Here is a 22,464-nt window from a genome sequence, read left to right on the forward strand (position 1 = left end):
CAACCTATAACACTGCTACACTCAGGGAGAACAGAGCAAGTTCTGTGAGGCAAAGTGGTGAGTGGAGAGTGAGGGGAGATGGTCTGTCATTCTGACCTGTTCAGAGTTTCTCTGGGATTTAACCTTTCTCAGGTGGAGGGTCATCACCTTCCAACCTTTCCCTTAAAAAGTGACCAGGTGCTGCTGAGAGCAGATGGATCCACCACAGCCCAGCTCCACATTTGTAGACAAGGACTCACATTGCTCATTCCACCAACCCAGCAGCATTTTCAGTGTCACAACACCTCTGCCTTTCCCTGTCAATCTTATAACTCTGAGATGCCCTAGGACAGATTTGTACCCTGGACTGAAGTTCCCAGCTTGGACTGAAATCTCAGGGAGACTTCCAGATGTTCCTATGATGGCATTGGATGAAGGGAGATGCAGCTCCTTCCCTGGCTGCACTGACAGCATTGCTCAGAGCCAGGCACTGGGGACAGCATCACCCTGAGCCAGCTGTGCCCCCTGCCACAGCCCCCAGGGCCAGGCAGCTGCTCCCAGCCCTGTGCCCTGCAGAGGGAACTGGGCCCGGGGCTGCAGAGCTGCCTCACAGCTCTGCTGCAGCTCTGCCTGCACAGGAGGGGCTGCACGCCTTGGAGCCCCGGCCCTGAGGGCAGAGGCTTTGCTTGGGGCACAGGAGGGAGGGGACTTTTTCAGAGGGAGGGGCTGCACTGGAGGGGATCCTGTGGACATCTCTGATCTCTCCCTGCTACAGCATTTCTGAGTTTGGTTTTCTCTCATTGCCTGATCTTCTGTCTTCCTGGAGATTTTCCTCCTGCAGGTGTTTCCCTGTGCCTGATCTCTTGTGCCAGCACTCACAGACCCCAAATCTCTGGGCACTCTCCTTGGCTTGACAGAACCCTCCCTGTTTGCAGGGCACTGGCTGGGGCAGGTTCTGTTTGCAGCTTGGAAAAAGGACAGCTCAGACTGAGTCTGATGGCTCCAGCAAATGTGATTCTTGGGCTGTCCATGGGCAGAGTGGCTGCTTTGGTGGGGCTTGACAGCTGGCCTGCAAGCAAAGCTGAGTTAATAGAAGAAATAACACGTGATGATTTTCGGTGTATCCATAGCAAGGAAGAAGACAAGGCCGTCAGCATGGAAACTGATTAGAAAAGATACATGAGAATTTTTGTAAGCTAGACTACGTGCCTAAGTGGATGTGTATACGTGCCTTATTAAATTTCTGTTAAACTTTTGCCAATTATATTGACGCTGATTGCTTTGCACCAATGAATAGAATAAGTTATTGTGATGTAGTTAATGACTTAAGATCACGCTTTGTTAAGGGTGTATAAACTGGAGAAGATGCAGAATAAAAACTTTTTTTTTTCTTGGACTTTGGTCACGTGTGTATGTCACGTCTGGCCTAAAGGTGACATTTGGTGCTACCCTGACCTGATGGAACTGCCGGGCGAGGGGCAGTGAGCACAGAGCCCAGCAAAGCTGAGAGCAGCAGGGAGCAGCTGCCAGTCCAGACCTGATTCTGACACCTGGAAAAAAGGTGAGCTGCTGGGAACAATGGGAAATAATTTAACAAGTGCAGAACAGATTGTTTTATCTACATGGAAAACGTCCTTAAAAACAAAAGGAGTTAAAACAACGGACTATGCTCTGCATAGTATTTAAATATGGGCAAAGTCTCAAAATTTTAAGACTGATGTAACTACTGCTTTTAGTGTTAGAGCTTGGAAAGAAGTTGGAGAAAAACTCTGGAAGTAATTCAGAATGGGGATAAAGCAGCTGCAGATTTATCTCCTACTTGGAGGTTGCTTTATAACACCTTAAAGGAGTGGAAAGCAGAGCAGGACAAGAAAGACCTGGAGGAGGAACTCGTAGCTGCTGGGGAGCAGCAAAGGGGAGAAGCTCAGCCTGAGTGTTCTGCTGGGATTTTTTCTGCAGAGACTGTTGCTGGGTCTGTTGCTACGGGAAAAGTTGATAAGGCTTCTTCGTGTTTGTCTGCAAAAGGCTTCAAATCCAAGTACCCCTCCCCCATAGAGCCACTAGCTGAACTTAATGTTAAATCTAACTCTGAGTCCTCGGCACAGTGGCCGGCTAAGATGACCTTAAAAAAGAAACAAATTGAGCCATCTGCTCCTTTGCTTGATTCTGACTCTGAACTGCATGAACACATGGAAATATTAACTCTTTCTCCTCCTTTGTTTTCTGATTCTGATAGTGACCATGAGGAAATTACAGGGGTTAAAAGGTCTGACTTAATGCATACTTCTGTTTGCTGTAAAACTGGTAATAGAAATAAGCTTTGTAGAACTGGTAGTAGAAATAACCTTGGTAAAACTGGTAGTAGAAATAAGCTTGGTGTTTCAAAAGCTCAGCCTTCTGATAATGTCACTGTAACTGTTCGTGATTCTTTTCGGTGCTGGGACTATGTTAAAAGGAAAGCAGTTGAGATAGGAGACTGGGATTTAGTGGAGAGAATAGGCGCACCGAAGGGCTTGGATGCTCTTGATATGGATGCTAATAGTGTTGCTACTAGTGTTGGTAATGGTAAAATGGCTCTTCCTGTGTTTAAAGCAGTTCCTAATTCAGGATGAAGTGATAGTCATGAGGTTTTTGCATGGAAGGTTGTGCAGGATCTTCAGTCTAAAGTAGCTAAATTTGGTATTAATTCTGTTGAAGTAATGCAATTAATTCGTATTGTTAATACAGATTTGCTGTCTCCTTATGATATTGTGCATTTGGCAACTGTTTTGTTTCAACCAGTGCAGTATAACGTGTTTCAAGAAAATTGGAGGTAATTAGCTGAGCGAACAGCTTTAGATAAAATGAAACTACCTCAGCAGGATCCTCGTCATGCTGTAGGAGTTGATGTTTTGCTTGGTCAAGGGCCTTTTTCTAATCCAGATTTACAGGCATGGTGGGATCCCCTGGTTTTAACACAGGCTCAACAATTAGGTATGAACGCTATAAAACAATGGAAATGGCAGATCCAAAACAAAAATATGTCACTATAAAACAAGGTCTTAAAGAATCTTTTCTGCCATTTGTAGAAAAAATTGCTGCAGCAATTGAAAAACAGATAGAGGATGAAAAATTAAGGGAGATTCTATGTAGGCAATTAGCCACTGGCGCAATGTGGGAACTGTTCCTCCTCACCTCCTCCCTCATCTCTGCTCTGAGTTCTTGGAGCACAGCAGAGACATGAGCCTGCATCAGGCCATTGATCATACTTTCATAATTTCTCAGCTTGTTGCCAACAGAGCCCACTGTCTCTCGGTTGGTATCGGCATTAATTGTTGCAATGAAGGTGATGTATTGAGATGGCCCCAGATTTGCCAGACTCCAACACATTTGCCCTGTGCACCTGACCTTGTCGGGGTCATTATCATGCTGTCCATCCCTCCCAAAGAGTACCTCCAATACTGCCATTTCTCTCAGCTGCTGGATCCCTTCCTCCCCCCTCAGAGGGTCTTCCAGCACATTCTATGGTGGTGCTCCTGCATTCCCTCCCTGCGGACAAACCTCTCTCTGGAACTCACTAAAAGCTGCTCCCAGAGGGAAAGGGAGCCTGGCTCCCTTACAAAAATCTGATTGATACCTGAGTCCTGGGTCAAGGGTCCCACATTCCTTGCCTCACCACCATCCAGTTGCACACCTGTACCCATAAGGTCCCAGACCCAGAGTAACCAGATTGTACAAGCCTCACATCCCCGTTCTACAATGTCTTTGTGCAGATTACAGAGACTTTTGTACATCAGGGACTCAGTGATGATCTCAACTCTTGTCTCTCCTGTGGGTTGTGAGGGCCCTCCTTTCTTATGCTCATCTGGGTGCTCTGGCTTCATCTTAGATCTCCTTGTTTCCACTGGGGCAACTGCTGCTGGCTGTGATTGCCTTTGCACTTCAGCTGGAACCTGGACAGTTGTAACATCTGTGGGTTCCACTGCTGCACCATCAGACTCTCCCTCTTTGAGGCAGGGGAAGGGTTTTTCACCAGCTGTGGAAATGTACTCCTTCAGCATCTGGCCCATCTTTTTCTCTAGAACCCCCACGCAACCTGGGTGGTTCATTTCTGAGATGGGCTCTGGGGCAGGGTCAGTCTCTGGGACAGCAGCATCCCTTGTCTCTGGGGTAGGTGTCAGCGTGGTTATCCAGGTTAATCTTCCCTTATCTCTGAATGCTAAATGTAACAGGCCTATCAGCAACACCAACCACTGTATGATATCTTTAGCATTTAGAGTGGATCTGAACCCTTTGAAAACTGGTGGGGCAGACCCAAAGGGCTGGGTGAAGGGCTGGGAGAAAATTTCCCCCAGTGTCATTTCCTCACAGTAAGTACCATTATTAAAGTAACCCCAAAACATACACTTAGTGTCTGATAGCTCTGAATCCATGTGCCTGCCTTCCAGAGGAAGTTAAAAATCCATTAATCCCTCACCTTATTAAGCCATAAATCAAACTGGATAATAGCCACAGCAGCCTTAGTTATGGTGAGCCTGTGTTCCCAAGGATGGCCAGGCTGCTCCTGATGGGGCAGAAGGAAGAGCTCCAGGCCCTCTGTGAGGGTGGTGAGGGCAGTGGGCTGTCAGCAGGGGCTGGCTGGGTGAGCTGCAATCCCTGGGCAGGGAGCTGCAATCCCTGCCCTGGCTGTGGTGGGCTTTGCTCCTTGTGTGGACGAGGGGTGCTGTGGGCAGAGCACACAGAGATTTCAGGGATGTGGGCAGGGGGATTCATGGCCGGCACCTTGCAGCTGATCCCCTTGGCCCCTCCTCTCTTGTGGCCATGGCAAGAGCTAGGTGGGATGGCTCTGGCAGAAAGGTCTCCTTGGATTCCTGCACATCCAGGTTCTGACTGTGGCTCTGTTCCTGTCTCTTTCAGCCCTTCAAGGCCTGAGTGAAGACAACAGCCCCTCCTGCATAAGCATATTGTTCAGGTGATATTTGAGGGAAGAGCTGAACTACTTTCATCTGCAGGCTCAGAAGAACCAGTGTCTCTTTAAGACCTCCAGATCCCTTGGAAGGTGAGACCACCTGGAGGCCAGAGGAGATCAGCTGGAGCTCCAGGCACAGCTGATGACTGGCACAGCTGAGCCTGTGGGAAGCTCCCATAGCTCCTGCCTTCTCTCTTGCTGTTGACAGCCCTCAGAACCTGCCCATCCCCTTTCTTCCCTCCCAGCTCATCCATTTGCTTCGCCTTCCATTAATAAACAGTTTGGCTTCTTTGCTTTACCTGCATCTCTGTGGAGCTGGAGCGATGCAAATCCGGAGCCCTGGGACACACAGGCCCCTCCTGCCATTCTCTTCCATACTGTGGTTTTTGCACAGACACAGAGGAACGAGGGCAGATCAGGCTGGAAAGGTCCCTGTGCTGAAAGTCCAGTTCCACAACACTGTGGAGTTGCAGATCTTGCTGAGCACTCTGGAGTCCCTGGACTTTGGAAGAGCAAACCTGAGAATGCTCTGAACCCACCTGTGAGGATTCCATGGCAAGCATCCATGGAGGGCAAAGGAGCTTGGAATGCTGGAAGGTTTCAAGAACAGCTTCCTGAAAGCACAGCAGTGCTCCATCCCTGCACAGGATCAGGGAAAGGGCAGAACCAGAGACCATCTGGGCTTAACAGAGAGCTTTGGGTGTGCCGAAGGGCAAATGAAGCAGCAGCACGGTGCCTGAGACTCGGAGGCGCGACCGTGCCAGTGCCCAGAGCGCTGTCAGGCAGAGCTGGGATCCCAGGTGTGGTTCTGGTCCCCACAACCAAGGAATGGCAGCCCCAGGCTCAGAGCCAGTCAGAAAGCCAACCAAGTGAGACCAGAGGGAGGGCACCCTTCCTGTTTCTCTTGGGCATGGCTGCAAAACAGCCCCTGCTGCTTCTTCCTCTGCCTGTGTTTGGGGTGTGCTGGTGGCAGAGCCAGCCAGGTTGTGCTCTGCCTTCCAAAGCCTGTTGGGAGCCAGCATGAAAAGCTCTGCATGCACAGCTGAGAGTCCTGGAAGGTGCTGGCAAGAGCATCCTGCAGGAACAGGGCTCTGGGCTCTGGCTGGGAACAGCCTGGTTTTGCTGCTGTGACCGCAGGCAGGAGTTGAGGCAGGTGAAGAGGCAGTGGGCAGCTTGTGTTTGTAGAGGGCCTGGGGCTGCACCTCTGAACCTCCACCTGGAAACAGACTTGGGGGAATACAAGCTAGAGCTGGAGTGCCGGTCCTGAAAGGACCTGAAGTTATTCAGCCTTGCCAGCTTTTCTTAAGAGTGTATTGGTGTTCCCCAGGAAAGCTACACATTTGGGGAAATGCCTTTGGAGGAAAGGGGCTTGCTTCTCAAGGAAAGTGCTTCCCAGGGAGCTCCCAGTGAGGTGGGAAGGGTGATCCAGGAACCATAGGCCTGGCAGCCTGAGCTTGCCACAGAAGAAGGTATTGGGGCAGATCCTTCTGAGTGCCATCCCACGGCATGTGCAGGGAACCAGGGGGTCTGCTGGAGGGTGGGAAAGCTCTGCAGAGGGACAGGGACAGCTGAGGGTCCTGGCGGGCTGTTGAGGGCTTCTCTGTGGTAGTTTGGGGGTGTTGGTGTTTGTGGGTTGTTGGGGAAGGAGTTGTCTGGAAGGTGAGAAGTGTAGGCTGGAATTTGAGTCAGTTTGAAAGAAGCATCTGTGGTTTGGCACAGCTTTGGTTACAGAGGGCAGAAAGAATACCTGTGACTATTCTTGTTCATGGTCCTGATTTTCCTGCAGGGAACAAGAGGGGAGAGCTGTACTTTACTGGCCACTTAGATATCTGTACCAGGGGGAGGATTAGCCCTTTTGCCATCTACTCATTTGTTTGGGCTACTATTGTAACACTGAGTGGACTTTAATTTCTTGAGAGCTTTTATTCTTTAAGAGAATTAGGATAATATCATCTCTTCATAGAAAACCATTTGCAAAAAAAAGAATGGCCCTTTTTTTACCTCTGTACAGTGTTATTTTAAGTGACTCTCAGTGGATGATGTTAAGGCAAATGAGTTGCTGCTTTGAGACAGGAAGCAAAATTCCAACTCGTCACATTCTCAGGCCATCCCAATGAAGTTGGGAAGTTTGCAACTTTTTGGAACTACTTGAGTTCACCAACGGGAAGTAATGCTTTTCTGAAGTGAGGATTCCTAAATGCCAGATTCTTCTGTGCCTTTGCCACTAAGGTGTTTTTGTGCTGAAGGAAATGACTTCAATGAGAAAATCATTTCAGCATGGAGTGAGAGCTTCTGACCGAGACCAAGTGTTGCCAGCAGTGTCTTCAGGTGCTCCTGCCAACAGCCCCTACAGGAAGGAGCACAGTCCCCAATGCCTGTGGGCTTTGGCTCCCTCTGGCACAGAAGCCCCCCAGGGGCACAGGTCTCTGGGACAGGAGATGGGCACCAGCGCTGCCAGGGCTCAGAGGGTGGTAGGTCTGCTTGGGCAGGGACTCTGCCACACCTGCTGATGTCAGCGCACCCAGGCCGCAAGGGTCAAAGCAGCATTCATACCCTGGCCCCCACGTTCCATGTCCGTGTCACACCCGTGGGTTTAGGATGGCCACTGGCCAGGATGTGTCCCAAGGAGGCCGAGCCAGCTTCTGTGGAAGGCCCTGTGCCCTGCCCAGCAGAGCCCTTGGGGTTACTTCTGCTGCCCTGAGCCCACAGAGCAAGGCAGCGTTTGCTGATGGTTTGAGCTGTTCCTAAAGACCCTGTTGGGCTGTCTTAGACATCTGGGGTGAGAGATTCCTTCAACCTGGGCCACTTTGGGTGGGCTGGGGGCGGCCCCAGGGCAAGGGGCAGTGTGTGCAGGGGCCCTTTGTGACACGGTGCAGCGTGGGCACCGTGGCATAGAACGGGTGTCCAAGGGCCCTTTGTGACACGTGGTGACATAGGAGCTGGCAGTGACAAGAGCACACCACAGTGCTCAGAGCACACAACGGAACAGGACAGGACAGAGCGGTGCCGTGAGGAGCCCCCACACAGCGCGCTCGTTCCTGTCCAAACCGGAGCCTTTCCGAGGCGTTATTCCTGCAGCTGAGCTCGAGACCAGACCACAGGACTTGCCGACCCGTGGTCTCCCTGAGCCTTCTCTTCTGCAGGTGCCCTTGAGGGCAGAGCGTGGGATTTGGTGCCCCGGAGGCATCTCCCATCCCTGCTGCTGGTGCCCTCGAGGCCAGACCACAATCCTTGACAGGAGTCTCCTGTCCTTGTGGCAGGAGCCCTTGGGACCGAGTGCAGGGCTTGCAGTTCTTTAGCCTTCCTGTGGCTTCTTTCTTGAAGGTGCCTTCCAGGCACGACTGCAGGACTGGGTGACTTGGAGATTTTCCAAGGCATCTCTCCTGCAAATACCAACAAATCCAGTCAGAGACATGGAGAAGAGACCCCCGAGAGTGCCCAAGCTAGCCTGGGTAGAGGAGGAGGAGGAGGAGGAAGAAGGCCCTGGAGCTGCCCCAGCACAGGAGACTGAAGAGGTGGTGCCGTTCCAGCCACCGCAGGAGGGTGAGTGGCAGAGCTGAGCTGCAGGACTGGTGCCTGCAGCTGGCTTGACCCGATGCCATGCCATGCCATGCCATACCATGCCATGCCATCCCCTGGGGACATGCCTACGGACAGGACAGAAGAGGGGCCAGGCAAACACCCCGCAGTGGCCGTGCTCCATCCTCCTGGGACTTCCTAGGGCTCTCCCTGCCTGGGGAGAGCAGGGCTGGGCTGTATTCTTCGGCCTCTCCCGCAGCCCCTCAGCTCTGGCTGCGCTCACTCTTTGCCAGATGCAGCCGTGGAGCGCACGGGAGAGCAGGAATCCAGCCATGGCCGCTTCCGCAGCACAGCTCAGGTACCTGCAGCCATCCCCACCTGTGCTGGGCCTGCTGTCCCTGCTCAGCCGAGCACCGTGTGTGAAGCATTCCATGAAACATCCCTGCCTTCCTGCCCTTCTCCTACAGTTCATCTGCCAATTCATCAAGAGAATGCAGGAGGAAGAGACCATCGCCATGGGCACTGGGCTCAGACCGTACTCACCCATTTTCCAGACTAAGACCAGTGCTGCCCTGCTGTGTATGCTTGTAGAGGAAGATTTTTACAATCCAACGCAAGTAAGCAGCCTGTGGTCTGGGTTTGATTCTCCCAAAAATTGCTTGGCCTCCCAAGCCATTCATGCTGGTTGCTGTGAGCCTTTGAGGCCACATGGCAGTGTGGTGGCAAGGGAAGCACTTCTCTGGGGACACTGGGGGACATTCCTCCTTCTGGCAGCTTTCCAAGTCTCCCTTGGCCTTCTCCAGGTGCCTGCCATGGTGAGGTACATCCACCAGTGGCTCATGGCCAATGATTCTGACGTGCACAGGCTGGACAAGCCTCTGCTGGATCTCACAGAAGCACAGCCAGATGACGCAGTGGTGACGCTCCTGCGTCTGGCCCCGTCCTGTGACAGGTATGGGGCCCACCTGCCCAGAGGGCTCAGGGCTCCCCAGCCCATCACCCTGTACAGCCTGTCCCAGGTGTCTGACCAACAGAGAGTTCCAGGGCCCTCTGGCTGCTCCCTTTCCCAGCCCTGGCATGTCAGCCCCTGAGCCTGCTGCCATGCTCCCTCCCTGCCCCTCAGAACTCTGTCCCCAACGGGCTGGGCTGCCTGGGTGCTGCTGGCGAGGGGCAGTGGGCAGAGGCAGAACTGGCAGCCAGCTCAGCTCCCCCTCGGTGCTCTGTCTGAGACTACCTGAGACGGAGCTCTAACCCCGCAGAGCTGCCATGGCCATGTGGAAGACCATCATGGGCTCAGCCAGGACTGTGGAGCTGGTGCAGCTGACACTCCTGGATGTGCTGGGGAGCTGGCCAGAGCACAGCACGTGCACCTCCGATGGGGACGAAACGGGTGTCTTTGCCCTGGCTGTGAGTTTCTGACACTGGCCTTTGCTCTCCATCCTCCTTCCCCCACTGCATCTCCCTGCCTCAGGCGCTGGCCTCAAACCTGGCCCAGGGGCAGCTTCAGGCCCACCAGGCCCCGTGCTCCCCACCCTGTGTCTCTCTGGGCCTCTTCCTGCCAAGCTCGGGCCCTGCCACACGGACACCTCAGCACTGAGCACTGTCTCGGGGGTCTTTGTTCTTTGCAGGCAACTGTGGTGATGTGGAAGATCCTCCAGGTGCCCTGTATCCCACGTATATTGAAGGTGTATTTCCCCCGCCTCTTTGTGCATCTGCTCTTCCAAGTGTTCTTCAGCACTCTGGATATGCCAGAGGAGGTCATTAACTTCTGGAAGCAATGCCAGGAAGAGCACGGCCTTGCCACCAGCCCAAACAGGTGCTCCATCCTGTTTCCCTGCCACGTGGCCTGGGAAGGAGCCAGTGCTGCCAGTGTGACCTGGGCTTTGCTCTGCACACAGGTTTGCAGTGCAGACCCTGAAGTCCCTGCTCTGCCTTCTGCGGTGTGAGGATGTGGTGGTGGCAATGGAACGCAGGCGTGGCTGGGACACGCTGCTCTCTGTTGACACCCACCACTTTGCTGTGGCTCTGCTGGGCAGGTGAGACCCCTTCTCCCCACTGCCTCTGACATTTGTGCTCTGTGCCCAGGTGCCCCACACAGTCCCCGTGGTCGTGGGCTACAGGGCCCTGTCACTGAGGAATGGCCAAGCACACTGGGAAAGGGAGAGGAGGGTGCCCATGAGCAACCAACTCCCACATGGCCCAGGGCTCCTTGCTGGAAGGCTGGTGGGGAAAGATTTCAACTCTGTGAGTCACTCCTGGCAGAGGTTTGCCCACTGGCTCAGGGTCTTGTTTCCTTTTTCCTCTTGTCAGAGAAATTTGCCAATCAGACATACACTTTTGTTCCGAGATTGCATTCTACCTGCTCAGCATGCTCGGCAAAGAAATGCCATACTGGGATTTCCCTGCCCTGGCATTCCTTGTGGAGGTGAGCCTCAAGGCCAGCACTGCCTTGCTGAGCTGCCTCCCAGCTCTCTGCCCTCTCGTAGCCACAGCTGCCAGGACGGTGCCCATGCCCTGTGCTGCTGCCTGGGCCCAGCCCTGTGCGGTTCCGGGCTCCTGCTGGCCGGGTCCCCTGTCACTGCCCTGTGCCTTTCAGGTCCTCGAGTGCCTGGACTTGAGGGAATGCAGTGACAGTGTTCTGGAGATCATGTCAGAGAACCTGCAGAGCGAGCACAGGGCGAGGCGTTACTTGGCCCTCAGAGGCCTCGTAGTGCTGGGCAAGAATCCCTTGATGGTGAGGAGGGGACAGTGGCTGAAGCCATGCAGGCAGTGTGGGGCTGGGCAACGCAGTCGCTTGGCCTTGCCTGTGCTTTGGGTGCTGGGGCAGCTGCTCCCAGCTCTCCTGCCTCCTGCTTCAGCTGCCCGAGTGCTTTGGGAAAGGCCTTTGGCCTCTGGGCCCAGCAGCAGCAGGGTGGTGTTTCACAAACTTGTGTTCCATGCAGGCTGAAAAAATGGGGAGCCTGACTGAAAGTCTTGTGGAGCTCCTGGAGGAAAATGATAGTGACATGGTCAGGATGACCATTCTTCTACTCAGATATTTGCTCCTGGATAATGGTGCCCAAATACCCACCCCCATCGCTCTGCAGCTGGCTGAGGCGCTCCTGCCACTCTTTGACTGCGTAAGGCTCTGTGCCCACAGCCACTGGCTGCTGCCCGGACACTCGGTGCCCTGTGGAGATGCAGCCCTTTGCTCTGGGGGGTCTGAAGCAGCTGATGCTGAGGTCTTTTGCCCTTGCTTTCATACAGGATGACAGCCAGGTGCAGCTGAGCTCCATGTGTGTCTTTCAAGAGATGCTGGACTTATTAACGCCAGAGGGAAGAAAAGCCCTGAAGTCACACGTGCGCCAGAGCCTGCTCCCACTCTACTTCCACTGCCATGATGAGAATCAGCTTGTAACTGAGGTGAGGACTTGTGGCTGGCTGCTGTCCCCACGGGAGGGGGCTGGGCTGCCTTCTGCCCTGGCACTTTGCGGGCTGCAGCCTCCTCCAGGCTGTGGCACTGGGATGCTCCTGTGCCCTGGCCTGTGGGGCCATCTCCACATCTCTGCTGCTCCTCAGGCCTCCCGGGAAATGCTGCATTCTTCAGCCAGATTCCTGAAGAGGAGGGATCTCGATCAAGTGCTACAGGCGGATCAGACATGGAGGTTTGGCGAGAGCCTGGTAAGGACTGCCAATTAGCCCCGGCCTCAGCCTGGAGAAGGTTCCCGAGGGCGGTGCTGAGAGTGCGGGGCGGGCAGCTGTGCCCCTGCCCGCTGCTGCACGCCGAGGCCGCGCAGGCTCTTCTCCAGGCTCCCGTGGGCCCGAGCCGGGTGCCCGTGGAGCCTCGGCCCGGCGGAGCTGCGGGGCGGGCCGGCACCGCGGCTCCCCGGGCAGCAGCCGGCCCTCTGGCCCCTCCCCTCGGGAGCCCGGCGCCAGCGGCTGCTGGCCGCGCCTCAGGGCTGTGCGGGCAGGGGAGGCCGGGGCTGGGCGCAGGCATCGCCCGGCCGAGGGGCTGAGCCCGCGCCAACCCTTCGTTCCCTCCCGCCGCTCTCTCCAGCTGGCAGAGGACAGGAGCAGAGCGGCCGAGCACCTGCGCCGGGCCCTGCGCTACCTGCAGAGCCCACAGGAGCCCCTGCGAGAGGCGGCCGTCAGGTTCATGGGTGAGCCACGAGCCCGGGTCCCTCCCCGGCCCGCAGCAGCTCGGCCCCAGCCCCGACTGCTGCCCCGGCAGTGCCGGCCGGGCCCGGCGCCGTGGAGCCCCGGCTGGCCTCGGCGCTGCTGCCGCCCTCTGGCAGCCGTGCCCTTGGGCGGCAGCGTGCGGCCAGGGCCCGGGCTGAGCCCTGCCGGGCCAGCAGGCTGTGTGGCCACAGCGCCGGCAGCGCCGCCGGCAGGGAGCTGTGCCGCTGGGGCCGTGACAGGCTCTGTGTTCACAGGGATGGCTGGGCAGTACCTGAGGGGGAAGAAGGAAGAGCTCCAGCTCATCTGCACTGGTGAGTGAGGGCAGGGGGCTGGCAGTGGGGGCTGGTGGGGGCAGCTGCAAGCCCTGCCCCGGCTGCAGAGGGCTCTGCTCCCTGTGCGGACGAGGGGCAGCGTGGGCAGAGCACACTGAGATTTCAGGACCACGTGGGGGATTCGTGGCCAGCAGCTTCGGGCTGGTCCTGTTGGTCCCTGCTCCCTCCTGGCCATGCCTAGAGCCGGCTGGGATGGCCCTGGCAGGGGGCTCTCCTCGGGTCTCTGCCAATCTGGGATCTGACCATGGCTCTGTTGTTCTCTCTTTCAGCCCTTGAACACCTGACAGAGGACATCAGCAGTGCCGTGTCAGACATGGCAATTCAAACATTGTATGTCCTCTGGGCACTGCAGAGTGAGCGACATACCCTCTTCCAGAGGCTGCAAGATCAGTTCCGCAGGGCATGGAGGACACGGCCTCGTCTGTCAGGGCTCGGCTGGCTGCGCTGCTGGAGCTCTGCAGAGAGCTGATCCCAGAGGCTCTGTCTGCTGGGGCCACCTGAGCCAGCGGGAATTCTCTATTTCTTTAGGATTGTTCTTCTTTTTGTTTTTTTTTCTTTAGTATATGAATATAGAATGTGTTATAATACACAGACTCCCAGGAGTTTTCTTTTGCTGCCCAGGGTCTGCAGGTCATAGGGGAAGAGGGGGAAAAGGGTGCCTGGGCTCAGCCAGCTTCCCAGACATGCAGTGTAGCAGGGAAAATGGTCAGAAGGCCCTTGGCCTTTGGTGGTTCTTCTGAAGCCTTTGTGCTGCCGACAGAGCGGCTGGGCAGGGGCCGGAGCTGCGGGGATCCTAGGATCCTACGAGTGTTCCGAGTGTGGGAAGAGGTTTCGGATCAGCTCCAGTCTCATCCTGCACTATCAGATTCACTCAGAGGAGAGGCCCTTCCTCTGCCCTGACTGTGGGAAGGGATTCAAGTGCAACTCCACCCTCATCACCCACCGGCACATCCACACTGGGGAGAGGCCCTACGAGTGTCCCCAGTGTGGGAAGAACTTCTCACAGAGCTCTACCTTGACCAAACACCAACGGAGGCACCGGTAAGGGAAGCCCTGCGAGTGCCCCGAGTGCAGGAAGAGCTTCGTGCGCTGCTCCAGCTCCATCCCCCACTGGAGGAGCCACTTTGGGCACAGCCCTGGTCACCCACATTCCCTGTGATCCATTTTGGGAACACACCTGGCTGCTTATCCATGTGTTTGGCCTTAATTTTTTTCTCTTCTCCATCTCTCTGTACTCCAAAAGCCAAGAGGGATCGATCTGTCGCCTCAAATCCCACTGAAAAGAACTGTATTTTTACCCAAAATGGCTCAATTCCACCTCAAATTTCTTGTTCCCTCCTCAAAAAAACTCAGTCCCAGGCCAAATTCGCTCCATGCCACAGCTGCCAGGCTGAGATGGAGTTGGGAGGAGATTGGGAGAAGTGGGATCCCAGTTTGGAGCAATGGGATGGGGATTGTGTGGGGCTGGCTGGGTGGGATGTATTTGATAGCAAATAAAACTTTCAGAGTTACTGATTTCTGTCCTGTTCATTTTCAGTCAGTTCTGTTTGCAGTGATGCCTTCTCAGCTGATTAAATTCCTGTAAAAATCCCATTTTTCTAAATCATCTAACCCAAACATTTTTCTAAATCATCTAACCCAAACAACCCAAAAACCAATATCCAAATAAAACCACCCACACACAATTTTTTAAAAATAATTTTAATTTTTTAAGAGTACTTAAGGATGTTATTAAAGTTTAATTGTTTGGTTAAAATGTGTGAGAAATTATAGTGGTGTTTGATTTTGTGTTTAGTATATTTGTAATATGAATTGTTTAACTAAGGTGTGTTAGATTGCATGTTAGTTTTTTTAGATATTTTTTATCTGAAGTATATTAGCCATTGAGTTAAAACTTTCAAAAGTTATTTCTTGGTATATAATTTGTTTATATAAATTTATTGGTAATGTTATAGTAATAGGTTTTGCTGTTTTGGGTTGAATCATTATTGGAATATCGTAAGTAAGAGTTGAAATTACTATATTTCATTTTCATCATTATTATTTCATTTTATTTATTATTTCTTTATTTATAATTTTATTCTAATGTTTTGAGATGATAGGAAGGAAATTCTAGGGCAGGAACATTGTTTCCTGGCTTGGAACTGGAATTCCAGACTCTGGGAGTGTGTGCAGGACCACACAGACTGGGATCAAATATGGACTGGGATCAAATATGGGCTGGGATCAAATATGGACTAGGATCCTATGAACAGGGACTGCACAGAGTGGGACCATATGGATCAGGACTACACAGACTGGGATAAACTGGACTGGGATCAAATATGGGCTGGGATCACATGGACGGGGATCACATGGACAGGGATCCTGGGGATCAGAACCCTCCAGACCGGGATAGCCTGGAGTGGGATCAAATATGGACTGGGACCATATGGGCTGGGCTCCTATGGATTGGGACCACACAGACTGGGATATACTGGACTGAGATTATACGGACTGCGATCACCTTGACTGGGATCCTATGGACTGGGATTCTAGGGAGTGGGACCATATGGATCAGGACCACACAGACTGGGATCAACTTGTATGGGATCAAATACAGGCTGGGACCATTTTTTAAACTAACTTTGTTATAAAGATATAGTTTTTATTTCCATTGTTAATTAAGCTTAGAGAAATAGCTGCTTGTGTTAAATGCCTGCTGGGATGGGATAACATCCAATGCACACAGGATGAGGACACCTGCACAGATCTGCCAACTATCAGCATTCCTGTCTGCAGACAGAGTGGACCAAGGCCCAAAAACTGGAGGTGATAAAGAGAAGGAGCCAAAACCAAAGCCAAGAAACACACATGCTCTGAAAAGGCAGACCCAAGGAGGGGCCAGGTAGAAGAGTTCCTGGAAAATGTGAACAAGTTTATGGATATGCATGAGGGTCTATGAATATGCAACAGGCTGGTGTAAGGAGAAAGGTATTTCAGGGGATCCCCGAAGGGAACAGGGTGCTCCTGGCTGAGTGCCACGATGCACCGGGCCATAATAACCTTTGCTCCATGGTCCTGATCTCCCATTGTCCTTTATTAAACTTTTTACATTTTCCCAGGAGGATGAACGTGTTTCTCTGCACTGAGAATGTCCTCGTCGTCCTGGCCACGGGCGAGGTGAAGCTCATTGACTTCAGGTGCAGCACGATCCTGCAGGACACATTCTACACCCGGATGTCAGGTGAGCCCAAAGCCAGGGCCCAGCCGGGCAGCAGAGGTTCCCCCCTTTGCTGGAATAGGGGGAAGAGGGAGGAAGGGAGGGCGGGAGAGGGATCCTTCTTCAGCCAGCTGCAGCCAAGTTGCTTTTTGGCAAGGCAGGGGCTGGCTGGGAGGGAGGGAAGGAGGGAGGGAGGGAGCAGGATATGCCTGATGAGCTGCGCCCGTGTCCCATAGGAACGCCGGAGTACAGCCCACCAGAGTGGATCCTCTTTGGCTGCTACCATGGCCAGCCAGCCACCATCTGGTCCCTGGGCATCCTGCTCTATGAGCTGGTCTGCGGGCACCTTCCTTTCCACACCAAGGAGGACATCATCCAGGGCCAGCTCTGCTTCCCCATCCGGGTGTCTCAAGGTGGGGATACGCCTTCAAGGCACGAGGGGAAGAACGGGGTTGGGAGCGGCAGCTGGCACAGAAGCGTCCTGCTCTTGCAGCTGGTGAGGAGGTGGATCTCCTGGGCTTAGCTGGAGGAGGTGGCACCTGTGCCTCTGTGCTGGTGTCCTCTGCAAGAGAGGATCGATGGGAAGCTTTTGGCTGCAGCTCTGAGCACTCCTGGTGTGGCCTGAGCACTGTGGAATGTGGGAGAGCATGGACAGGAGCTTTGTCCCGCTGAGCGGCGATTTCTGGTTTCTCTCCACAGAGTGCCAGCACCTCATCAGGTGGTGTTTATGCATGGACCCCACAGACAGACCATCTCTGGAAGAGCTTTTCGAGCATTCTTGGCTGCAGGAGCCCTGCCTGGCCCAGGAGACAGCAGAGCTGCATCCCTGTGCACAGTAGATCCAGGAACCCAGCAAGTAGCAGTGGAACACGTCTCGTGGCGCTGGAAGAAAAGCCCAGAGCGTTTCCCTGCGGCTGTGGTGCGGACGAGAGAGCACAGCCAAGGAGAGGCTTCCGCTGGTCCCCGGCGAGCTGTGGAGGGAGCGGCTCCGAGCTCCCCGTCCTATTGGAGAAGTGGTGGCAGTTGCAGTGAAGGTGCCACGGACTGGGACAGGGGAAACATCCCCCTGCAGCTCAGTGGCATCGTGATGTCGCTGCAAGTTGAGGCACCGCTGGCGTGTTCTTCTGGAGCACAACGTGGAGCTGGGAACACCATCCTGGAGCTGGCCGCTGGCAGGGCAGAGCCAATGGGCTTTGGCTGCGGCCCCTGACTGGAGGACATGCTCTGCGCCCTGATGAAATCAAGATGAGTCCCCAGCCGGCGCAGGGGCGGGGGGATGCTGGTGCTTCCAGGCAGGGCAGGGCTCGGCCTGACCCTGCGCCAGAGGTTCCCCGCTCGGTGGCACTGGGGAATATTAATTTTTATGCTGGCCGCCAAGCTGCTTCTTGGCGGGACAGAGGACAGATGTTGTGGAAGGGGAGCCGGCTGCTGGCCTTGCTGACAGCTTCTGCCAGCCAGCCTGGCAGGGGGTGAGGCGGGAGCAGCCAGCCTGACAAAAGCATCCATCCATGTGGATGGGGGACGGGTTCCAGAACTGTGCCCCAGCTGGTCTGCTTTGCAGGCCCTTGAGGAAGGGGCGCGTTTACATGTGGGAAAGGTGGGGATTTTCCCCACCTGTGGGCAGGTTTAATTCTCTCATGGAGCGGTCAGACCCTCCTCAGGTCTGTGAAACAGTGACAGGCTTTGTGCTTTTTCTTGTTTCCAGGTCTTGTTTTGAATTGACTTTCATGCAATTGTTCTCTGTTTTTCCCAGGAGGATTTCACCTGGTGCCCGGACCGGATGGGGAAGTGCCTGCAGCGTCTGTGGAGCACGTCCAGTGGCAGTACTACCCCAGGGGTCACGGTCTGCAGGGACAGCCCCTTTCAGAAGGACGAGGACCTGGTGCAGGATCGGCTCCTCTCCTGGCAGCAGCTCTCCAGAGGTGGGCACCCAGCTCCACAGCTCAGCTGGCAGAAGGGCTCTGGGCAGGCGGCAGCGGGCACACGGGCATCCCGCTCTTGCAGCTGCTGAGGAGTTGCTGTGCCGTGATTAAGCGGAGGAGGTGGAACGGTGCCTGCCACGTTGCCCTTCTCTAAAAACAGAGAATGGGTTGGGAGGTTTGGGCTCTGAGCACAGCCAGCAGCCTGGCCCGGGCACAGGCCATGGCAGGACAGGGGGACAGGAGCCTGCTGCCACTGACCGTGGCTCTCTGGTTTCTCTCCTCAGGCTGCCAGCACCTCATGCCATGGGAACGGCACCGCTCAGCCTGCCAGGCTCGAGGGCTGGAGGGCAGCCCATGTTCATTTGCTGTCAAAGATAAATTATTTTGGTTTTTGTTTGTTATCGTCGTCATCGGAGCATTTCTTTCATCCTTTTCCAAGCTTTTGGCCTGTTGTGATAAATGGATATGATTTTTGCTAACAAAGTCTGGTGGTTCATACCAGCTGGACTCTATTGTGGTCTATACCATGTTTTATTTCCTGCATAGGTAAAATACCATGTATCAAATTTGATCAAAAAGAGAAATGTGGGATTGTGAAAACCTGGATTTGTGGCATGTAGAAGATACCAAAATTCAGTCTTTAATAAAAAGCATGAATTAATATTATCCAAAGAGAAGATGGGGGAAATTGTGATAAATGGATGTGGTTTGTGCTAACAAAATTGTAATTATATCAATATTTTGGGAAGAAAATTGGAAAGGTATATTTTATTAATGCTATGAAGCAGATGGGTTTCTTTGTAGATGATACATGTGGGAAACAGGGTACAGGAGATTGGAATTGGCCTTGATGAACAAAAGTTAGGAAGACTCCCAAGTCAGAATTGGCATCAAGACGAAGTTAAGACAACTCCCAGGACAGGATCGGCCATGACATGAATAACATTGGGATAATTCCAGACAGGGAGTCTAAAACAGTGTTCTTATCTATAAAATAAAAAGGCTTAACTGGAGCATAGTGCTTACTTACACAACACAGGACTTGGGGCACATGCACAGCCTGTCAGGTTGTTCAGAGGACAGTGAGGAAGACTGTTGGCCTTCCTCCAAGGAGAGCCCCAGAGAGCCAGAAGCCCCCTTAGCCACAGTGGGAGCATGCGCTGTGAGTGTGGTGATGTAGATTTCAAGAATCAGAAACAGGAGGAGATTTACAGGAAAACATTGATGAATATGTATTAGCACACAGTACATAAGTTGTGTTTGGATCCTTTTGCCTTTTGAACGTCAGGCAGGGTGGGAAGCCCTCCCCATACCCCGATCGAGCAGTTTTGCTTATGCTTTATCCAAACCACTGCCAAATTTCCTTTTGTAACTACTGGATTCTATTTGATTGTATTATTTTATCTCAGTTAAAACTGCTGCTAAATTTTAGGTTTGTGGTTTATTAAATTAGACATATGGGACCCCATATATAACATCAGGAATATGACTTAATAGTTTACAAAACCAAAATGAATATTATTCAGCTAAATTAATGAGGAATAGAAAAGCATTCGGGACTTAATCACAAAGGATAAAGGAACAGAAATGATGATACTTGATTAAATGAATACGTTTTAACCTAATGAGTTAGTATTTTAGTCTCCTCTGGCTTTTGATCTTCCCCCCAGAAGGGGAGCAGTTCTTTGATCTCCTCTTCACGAGGGGCACAGTCCTTAGGGTTTGGTCATGGCTTTGGCATGGGGTGTTTTGTTTTGGATGATGATGACTGCCAAAAAACCCCCATAAAATCCCTCCCAGAACCCCGAAATTCCCTCAATTCCCCCCCCCCCCAACCCCCTTAGGATGAATTTGGATAATTTCAGGTAATTTGGGGTGGATTTGGGGGGGTTTTGGTACCTTGTGGAATCCAAAGTGGGTGTAGGATTCAAACCTACTAAAAATTCCCCCTAAAATTCCCCTAAAATCCTTCCATATCTCCCCCAAACTCCATCAGGATGGATTTGGAGGTAGTTTTGGGAATTTCAGGTAATTATGGGTCAATTCTGGGTCGATTTTGGGTGGTTTGGGTAACTCCCGGACACCAGATTTGGTGTAGGATTCAAACCCAGCCAAAATCCCCCCAGAGCCCCTCAGGATGGGTTCTGAGGTAATTTTGGGTGGATTTGGGGTTAATTTTGGGTCCTTTTGTGAAGCAGCGAGGGTGCAGGGCTTGGAGTGGGGCTGAGCAGCGGGGCAGGAACCAGGGGAGGGAGGGAGGTGTGAACCCCCCCTGAGGATCCCCTGATGGGGACACCCCTAAAAAGTTCTGTGCCAGGATTGAGAAATGAACGGGACCTTTGGTTTTCTTGGTCTTCAGGTTGTTGTTTATTTTTCTCTTACCAAAAGTTCAGCACGCCGTCTGCACACCAGACTTAGCATACAAAGAGAAGGCACCAAAAGTCACAGGACACACAGGTTCAAGGTCTTTTAAAATTATTTTGTCCAATTAACTCTTGGAACACATTTTATTTCTACCTTTCTACAAGTAACTAATTCTTTGTTTGCCACTCGGTGTCTGCATTGCAGCTTTTTCAACCAATCACCCTGTGCTCCCAACACAGCAGAAAATGGAGGAGATGAAGAACAAGGAGGAGATTAGACAACACCCAAAATCCTCCATCTTGGAAGCTTTCTCCATGGACAAAAGTTAAAAGCAGTGATCTCCTGGGGATCAGGACTTCTCAGGGAGACATTCCTTGTGCCCTGGGTTCCAACAGCAGGGGGGAAGGGGAAGTTGGGGATGGGAAAAGAAAGACTTGGGCAGGAAAAAAGGGAACCTTAAACAGCGTGGTAAGCGCCATTTCTAGAGGGAGGGCCCGGGACGGCGCGGCCGTCACCTTCCCGGGTAGGTGTGGATACACAATCCAGGTAAGATTTCCCATGGATCCGTCTGGGAAACATTAGGGAGCTGGAGATGAAGAATCCTGAACAACCTCGCAGGTGGTGTTTGTGACAATTGTTTTCCTCATGGATTGTTTACCCCAAGGGGTTTTCTTAATTAGCCAATCATGTGAAATGTAAAATAACCAATCAGGTCCACCTGTATTGGGATCGAGTACAAAAAAATCCGTCTCCTAATAAAGATGATTATTGGCCTTCTGAAGATGCATGGAGTGTGTCACTCATTTATCCGTGTCATTTCTGACTCAGCAGTGACAGGCAGGAAAGGGGAACATGGAAAGATGGGGGGGAAAGGAGGACACAGAACGGAGAGAGGACAGCAGCGCTCCCGTGTCACCTCTGGATGGATTCTGTCCCTTGTTCTGCCCTCAGGAAAAGAGAGACAGAGTGGTACAGAGTGTTGGGAAGGATGAAAGTTTGACAAGAATCTTTAACAGATATGTGTGCATGACAGAAAGATTTTTGAATGTAGAATGAGCCGAAGGAATAGAAATGAAAGCAAGTTTTGATATAGAAGAAAAGAATTGTTGAGCCAGTCTTACTGGGTAACTAAGAAGGCAAAGGGTGTGCTACTTACAAGTGGTTTTTATGGCTTAGAGCAAAGGATAAACCCACCTCAAACAAGAAGATGTTTTTACCAAGCAAAAAGATTCCACAGGTAAACAAGACTGCCAATATTGCAAGTAGAAAAAAGGTCTCAGAATTTTCCACTGCAAGAAAACTGAAAAACAACTTCTAGCTAAAACTGTAACGTAATAACTTTGAGTGATTGGAGAATAGTAACATGAATATGGTAATTACAGGCGTTATGATAGGCTATAGGTAAAAGTAAAGGTATAGATTGGTTATTCTGTGTTAACATGCTCAGCAAAGCAGAGTATATAATGCACTGTAACCAAAGCTAAAGGGTCTCCAGGCCTGCCTGCAGCTGTAGGCACAGGCTCTGCCACGCACAACCCTGGACTGCTGTAACATCCAGGATACAATAAACTGCATTTTGAAGAAATGCCTGGAGTCCCTCATCTCTCATTCAGGCTCTTACAGGAGAGGGACACGGGGTGATGGAGAGATGGCAGCAACCCCGTGCCATGCTGGCAGTTTTCACTCCTTGCTGAACGCTTGGGAACAAAAGGGTAAGGAAAGATATGGGCAATGTTATGGATACATCTTCTAATAGTGGCTTTTCACAGATATTAAAATGGATTTTATATGTGTGATGTTAAAGCAACTTTGGTACAAATATATGGGTTTTATTTCTGTTGTTAATTAAGCTCAGAGAAATAGCTGCTTGTGTTAAATGCCTGCTGGGATGGGATAACATCCAATGCACACAGGATGAGGACACCTGTACAGATCTGCCAACTATCAGCTCTCCCTGTCTGAAGGCAGAGTGGACCAAGGCCCAAAAACCTGGAGGTGATAAAGAGAAGGAGCCAAAACCACAGCCAAGAAACACACATG

At 52.3% G+C, this 22,464-nt stretch overlaps 1 long non-coding RNA gene and 1 pseudogene across 1 annotated transcript; both read left to right on the plus strand.

The window, feature by feature from the left end:
- The first annotated feature begins 10,350 nt into the window (after window positions 1-10,350).
- On the plus strand, window positions 10,351-10,792 carry LOC132334899 (uncharacterized). The gene is made up of 2 exons (XR_009488546.1): window positions 10,351-10,482; window positions 10,757-10,792. It is a non-coding gene; the product is annotated as an uncharacterized LOC132334899 (long non-coding RNA).
- Window positions 10,793-11,093: 301 nt separating this feature from the next.
- LOC132334622 (zinc finger protein 850-like) overlaps window positions 11,094-22,464 on the plus strand; it is an 860,268-nt pseudogene continuing 848,897 nt past the window's right edge.

The sequence above is a fragment of the Haemorhous mexicanus genome, chromosome 16 (assembly GCF_027477595.1).
Source record: "Haemorhous mexicanus isolate bHaeMex1 chromosome 16, bHaeMex1.pri, whole genome shotgun sequence".
Classification (NCBI taxonomy): domain Eukaryota; kingdom Metazoa; phylum Chordata; class Aves; order Passeriformes; family Fringillidae; genus Haemorhous; species Haemorhous mexicanus.